Source organism: Cheilinus undulatus, linkage group 6 (genome assembly GCF_018320785.1).
Source record: "Cheilinus undulatus linkage group 6, ASM1832078v1, whole genome shotgun sequence".
NCBI classification, from domain to species: Eukaryota; Metazoa; Chordata; class Actinopteri; order Labriformes; family Labridae; genus Cheilinus; species Cheilinus undulatus.
In genome coordinates this window covers 3477357-3483940 of record NC_054870.1, presented here as the reverse complement: position 1 = coordinate 3483940, position 6584 = coordinate 3477357, and the positions used below count along the sequence as shown (strand labels likewise).

The following is a 6584-nucleotide window of genomic DNA, read 5'->3' as shown; positions in this document are numbered from 1 at the left end:
TGCTCTTTAGTTTTTGACCAGCAGCCTAGCAGCTATCCCTCAGATAGAGCCAAGATAGCTTATGTCATTAGTCTCCAGCATGGTAAGGCCTCACGCTGGGCCACTAGTTTATGGGAGAAGAAGTCCCCTTTGTTAGCCTCTTTTTCTATCTTTTCCGCTAAGTTAATTTGTGTTTTTGACCACCCCCTGCAGGGACAGGAAGCAGCCAAGAGATTATTTTCCCTTTCTCAGGGTTCCCAGTCAGCCGCAGAATTCTCTGTAGATTTTCGTATTTTAGCCTCTGAGAGTGGATGGGGGGAGACAGAGCTCAAAGGCATATTTTTGAGGAGTTTATCCGATGAACTTAAGGATGAATTAGCCTCTCGGGATGAGCCAGATTCACTAGAGTCCTTGATTTCTCTAACCATTAGGATAGACAACAGGTTGAGGGAGAGACAACGAGAGAAGCGACAGTCTAAACCCCATCAGGTGGCTCCCTCTGTTGCCCAAACCCCTTCACCCATCCCTATAACTCCCAAGGCTAATGTTTCTCCGCCCAGCTCCCCTCTCTCTGAACCCATGCAGTTAGGTAGAGCCAGACTCAGTCCCGGAGAACGCCAGAGAAGGATAAATCTTAGACTGTGCATTTACTGTGGTCAATCAGGTCATTTTCTAGCTTCCTGCCCTTCTACGCCAAAAGACCAGGCTCACTAGTGACAGAGGGCGCACTAGTGAGCCACACCTCTTCCACTCCTAGCTCTCCCCCTCATATCACTGTCCCCTCCTGCCTTCTCTGGGGGCGGAACTCGCTCCCTCTTCAGGTTCTCATAGACTCCGGCACAGATGACAACTTTATTCAAGACGAATTGGCTAATCAACTTCAAATTCCCCTCGAGCCTCTAGATTCTCCCAAAACTGTTACTGCCTTAGATGGCAGAGTTCTCACGAGAGTGACTCATCGTACCGCCCCCCTCACTCTCATAATCTCGGGTAATCACCGCGAGGATATTTCCTTTTTTGTTATCCCGTCTCCTCACTCTCCCATAGTTCTCGGTCTCCCCTGGTTACAGATGCACAATCCTCAAATTAACTGTAAGACGGCCTCCATCACTAATTGGAGCGTCCACTGTCATTCACATTGTCTCCGTTCAGCCAATCCGTTCTCTTCTTGCCCTAGAGTCGCCCCCTGTCAGCCTGACCTTACTGGTGTCCCAGCTGAATACCATGATTTGGCGCCCGTTTTCAGCAAGGAGCTGGCCATATCTCTCCCCCCGCATCGACCATATGATTGCTCTATAGACTTGCTCCCTGGCGCCCCCTTGCCCAGTAGTCGGCTCTACAATCTCTCACGCCCCGAGAAGGAAGCCATGGAGACGTATATTCAGGACTCCTTGGCTTGGTTGATTCGGCCCTCTTCCTCGCCGTTAGGAGCAGGTTTCTTCTTTGTTAAAAAGAAGGATGCCTCTCTTAGGCCCTGTATCGATTTTCGGGGTCTTAACAACATCACCGTTAAGAATAAATACTCTCTTCCTCTCATTGACCCCTCGTTCGAGCCCCAGTGCTCCGCGCAGATTTTCACTAAGCTTGACCTTCGCAATGCTTACCATCTCATCCGTATTAAAGAGGGAGATGAATGGAAGACGGCATTTAACACTCCTGTCGGACACTTCGAGTATTTGGTAATGCCCTTCGGTTTAACTAACGCTCCAGCCGTCTTCCAGGCGATTATTAACGATGTGCTCCGTGACATGCTCAACAGATTTGTGTTTGTTTATCTTGACGACATTCTTATTTTCTCCCGCACCCTGCTAGAGCATCAACAGCACGTCCGGTTAGTCTTGCAGAGACTTTTAGAAAACAAACTTTATGTGAAACCTGGGAAGTGCGAGTTCCACTCCCCCTCGGTCAACTTCTTAGGTTATGTTATTGCACAAGGCCAACTTCAGCCAGACCCTGCCAAGATCCAAGCGGTCATCGAGTGGCCCACTCCCTCCTCCCGCAAAGAGTTACAGAGGTTTTTAGGGTTCGCTAACTTCTATCGCAGGTTTATTAGGGACTACAGTAAGGTGGCAGCTCCCCTCACCCGTCTTACCTCAGTTAGCGCCCCCTTTAGGTGGAATCCGGAGGCTGAGGAGGCTTTCTCCAAACTTAAGACTCTTTTCACTTCAGCTCCTGTGCTCAAGCATCCCAACCCTTCTCTCCAGTTTGTCATGGAGGTGGACGCCTCCGACACGGGGGTGGGGGCTGTCCTCTCCCAAAAGAACCCAGAGACTCAGAGACTGCATCCCTGTGCCTTTTTCTCCCGTCGTTTGTCACCTGCAGAGAGGAACTATGATGTGGGTAACCGAGAGTTGCTGGCTGTTGTGTGGGCCCTGCAAGAGTGGAGGCACTGGCTGGAGGGCACCAGCCACCCCTTTTTAATTTGGACTGATCACAAGAATTTGGCTTACCTTAGATCGGCCCGGCGGTTGAACCCACGCCAGGCTCGCTGGGCTCTCTTCCTAAGCCGTTTTAACTTCACGTTGTCCTACAGACCAGGCTCCAGAAACCTCAAGCCAGATGCGCTCTCTCGGAGGGACTCCGGTTCTGGAGACCCAGAGGAACCTGATCTCATCATTCCACCTACCTGTGTTGTTGAAGCAGCTATCTGGGAGATCCAATCCATCGTCCGTCAGGCCCAGAACCAACAACCTGACCCTGGAACTGGACCTCCAGATCGCCTGTTCGTCCCAGATTCTGCAAGATTTGACACTTGGATTCCCCCCCTTTTTTCCTGTGCATAATAAACCTCTTAAAACTACTCCTGACTCCGCATCTGGGTTCATCCGCCACGCACACACACAACAACTGCATCAGCAAATACAAAAAAAATTATAGTCGGCTGCGTTTATCGTCCACCAGATATTTCCATTGATGAATTTAATGACATTATGGCAGATACCCTAGATAAAGTGAGTAGGGAAAATAAAATATGCTACTTACTTGGTGACTTCAACATTAATCTCCTTAACACTGAAACTAACTTACAAACACAAAACTTCCTTAATAACTTATATTCCAATTATTTTATTCCTATTATAAATAATCTCACTAGAGTAGCTGATAAATCTGCAACATTAATAGATAATATAATGACAAACTCAATTAACAAAGTAATCATCTCAGGTGTACTATATACAGACATATCAGATCATTTTCCAATATTTCAACTATCAGACATGGGCAGCCAAGCCACCAAGAAACAGGTTACACATATAACCTATCGAAAATATAATGATAAAAACATCAATATCTTAAAAAATATGTTGTTACATTAACGAAAATGTCTATTCCAAAACGGATGCAAACTTGGCATATCTAGAATTCACCCAGTCCTTGAAGTCCGTTTTCAACAAATGTTTCCCATTAACCTCGAAAAAACACACCAATAACAAGGTATCGTGCAACCCCTGGTTCACCTCGGGCTCCAAAAATCATCAAAGAAAAAGAATAAATTGTATAAAAAATATCCAACCAACCCGACATGTCTGAACAAATATAAAACCTACAAAAATAAATGTAATCACATTCTTAGAACAGCCAAAAAAAAAAAGTATTATTCAGACAAATTCAAAGAGGCATCTGGTCTGAGGTGGACTCTGGTCTCTGGTCTGAGGTGGACTCTGGTCTCTGGTCTGAGGTGGACTCTGGTCTCCGGTCTGAGGTGGTCTCTGGTCTGAGGTGGACTTTTAGGACGTGTGTGTTTCTGCTGCTCATACAGAGGTTTCATTTTTGTTCTTTCATAAATGTGTCAGAGAATTCATCCAGCAGTCAGAGTCAAACAAACGGAGGACAGCACAGGTAAAGTCTCTTGAACAGACTAACACATCTGACATGCTGACACAGATCTATGCATTTATTCATGAAACTCTTAATAGCTGTGCACGGTCATGGACTTCCTGTGCTGGGCGCAGATGACCTCATTGATGTACAGAAAGTTTGTCTTTTGCTCGATGCTTTCCTGCAGCTCCAGGTGGCAGCGAATCACGGCGCTGGGCTCATCCTCTGAGCGGGCCACGGCCTCATGGAGCCTATGGGTTCAGAGACAGAGAGACGCCACGTTAACCACTCGATCTTTGAGGTTAACAGTCAACAAAACAAATCAGGCTTTATTAGAAGAAGAGGGGAATATATCACTGAAGGTCAGCTGTTTCCAGTCAGTTAATCTGGACATCACTCAAACTGATGTTTCTGCTGGTATGACCACCTTTTCATGAGGATTTCTGACCTTTTGGCCTCTGCAGACACAGGACAGTCACAAACTTGGATAAGACAGAGATACGGGGTATTGATATGGGACAGGAGCCACCGTTCTCTAGGATAACGGTCTGTGAACACGGGGGTGTGGGTTAGAACCTCCAGACTACTGAAGCCCTGTCGCTCCTATTTTAATGTTTCAGTTCCCTCCTGCTGTTGAGGAATATTCTGGAGCTCTCTGTTAACCCTCGGTTAAAAACGCAGTAATGTCAAACTTTAATCATATTTCAAACAGATGTTTCCTCATCCTTTCACATTAAAGTCTGTGTTTTCTAAACTCACTTCTTAATGTTAGCAGAGCATCAGTTTAACCTTAACCACTAAATCAGCCAATCAGAGCATCAGTTTAACCTTAACCACTAAATCAGCCAATCAGAGCAGCAGTTTATCCTTAACCTCTAAATCAGCTCTTGACCTTTGCCAGCAGATCCTCCATCTGGATTTTGGCTGATCGGAGGGCCTGGATGTTCAGCTGGAAGTCCCTGGTTGTGGCTTGGAGCTGCATCTGCATGTCCGCCGCTGTTTAAACCAGAAGTGAGTCCACCAGGGCGCGGATGGTCAGTGACTTAGTCTTATGCTGCTCTGCACTGACCATGAGGACGTTGGAAATATCCTCCCACTGCTCCGAAGTCACCAACAAACTGACACAGATATTTATAAAACCAGAAAATCTGAGCTAAACACTTCAATAATTATGGATATTTTAAAATAGATTCTAAATCAAACTCTGGCTTGAGTTAGTTTGAAACCATCTTTATCATCATCTCTTTGTCTCTTTTCTGTCACTGAGGACAGGTTTAGGGAATCTGACTAATTTAAAAATGAACTTTAGATCCCTTTCACATTTCCTGTTATGGTTTACCCTGTCATGGTGGCTGGTGTGTTTTTGGCATCCTGAGGCTGATTGGAGGAATGGGTGGTGATTTCGACACAGGACTGATCGATGGTGTGAGCAAAGAGCTTCCCCTTCAGGTCCCGCTCCAGGTAGTACTGGGCTGAGTGGTTTAATCTGGAACAGGAAGTAGCATGTTTCTGAGAGCGATCCTCCTACAGGTGTGAAGGAGGTACAGGCAGAGAAACCTCGGACGGCTTTATTCCCGGATATGCTCAGTGATCTGCTCAGACACTCACTGAAGGACAGCCTCCACTCCTTCACTGATCTCTCTCTCCTTCATCAGCTCTCGGTCCAAGTTGTCAATACAATCGTCCAATGGGACGTGCTTCAACCTAAGACACAAAGAAAAAATATTAGCTGATCAGACATCTGATCAGGATCCTTCTGTTCTCCTGTCTGTGGTGGTCTTCTCGGCATGTCTAACTGGTAGGAGCCCTCAGGGCAGACCCAGAGCTGGAGGGATTCCTAATCCACCAGGTCTGGGAACAGCTGAGGATCCTCCAAAAGGAGCTGGTCATGTTGGTCTGAGTTTGGAGCTAGGGTTAGCCTGGTACTGTCTCTGGACTGTCATAGAACCAAAGGACTAATCATGTGACCCCTTAAAGAGACCCACAGAAGGATTTCAGCCCTTGTTTCCTGGTTCTTGGTGGATTTGGTGGGGACCTTGACCCTAGAATGTGCTGTATGGCGTGGAGCCTCACCTCTCCAGCAGACACAGGATGGTGATGCTGCGCATCTCTTTGCTGGCCTGCAGGGCTTTGGCCACTCTGCTCTGCAGCTCTTGGAGGTCTTGGATCCCCACCTGGATCTCCTCCAGTCTGAGCTCCAGATCCTTCTGGACAACCTGGATGTCTCTGAGCCGCTGGTCTGAGCAGAAGCAGAATTAAACAAGAGGTTAGTCATCGTTCTTTACCCTGTACTTCTCCAAACAGGCTGCTTCCCCACTTATCCAGCTTCTTGGTGTGGTCACTCTGCAGGAGTCGAGAGACTCGGTCCTTGTCCCGGATCATCTGGGAGCACTGAGTCCTGAACCGCTCGCTGTGGTTCCTCATGGTCTCCATGGTTCTCATGGTTCGTTCCTCTTCCTGATAGATGCTGCTGTGTTGGGCTGACATGGTTCCTGCAGGTCCTGCTTCTCTGACAGGTGGACAGAAAAACAGGGATCCTACCTTTCACAATAAAAGCACAACCTCTGGTGGAGGGGTCCTATCTTTCACAATAAAAGCACAATCTCTGATGGAAAGGGTCCTACCTTTCACAATAAAAGCACAATCTCTGGTGGAGGGGTCCTACCTTTCATAATAAAAGCACAATCTCTGTCAACTCTAACAGTGATGTAAATGGACAATGCAGTAGTTGGTCTAGATAGGTCTAAGTAGGTATCTAGGTATATCTAAACTGTTTTATTTACTGT

At 46.9% G+C, this 6584-nt stretch overlaps 1 pseudogene; it reads right to left on the bottom strand.

Moving 5' to 3' along the window:
* Nucleotides 1–3889: 3889 nt before the first annotated feature.
* On the bottom strand, nt 3890–6285 carry LOC121511174 (annotated as a pseudogene).
* Nucleotides 6286–6584: the final 299 nt, after the last annotated feature.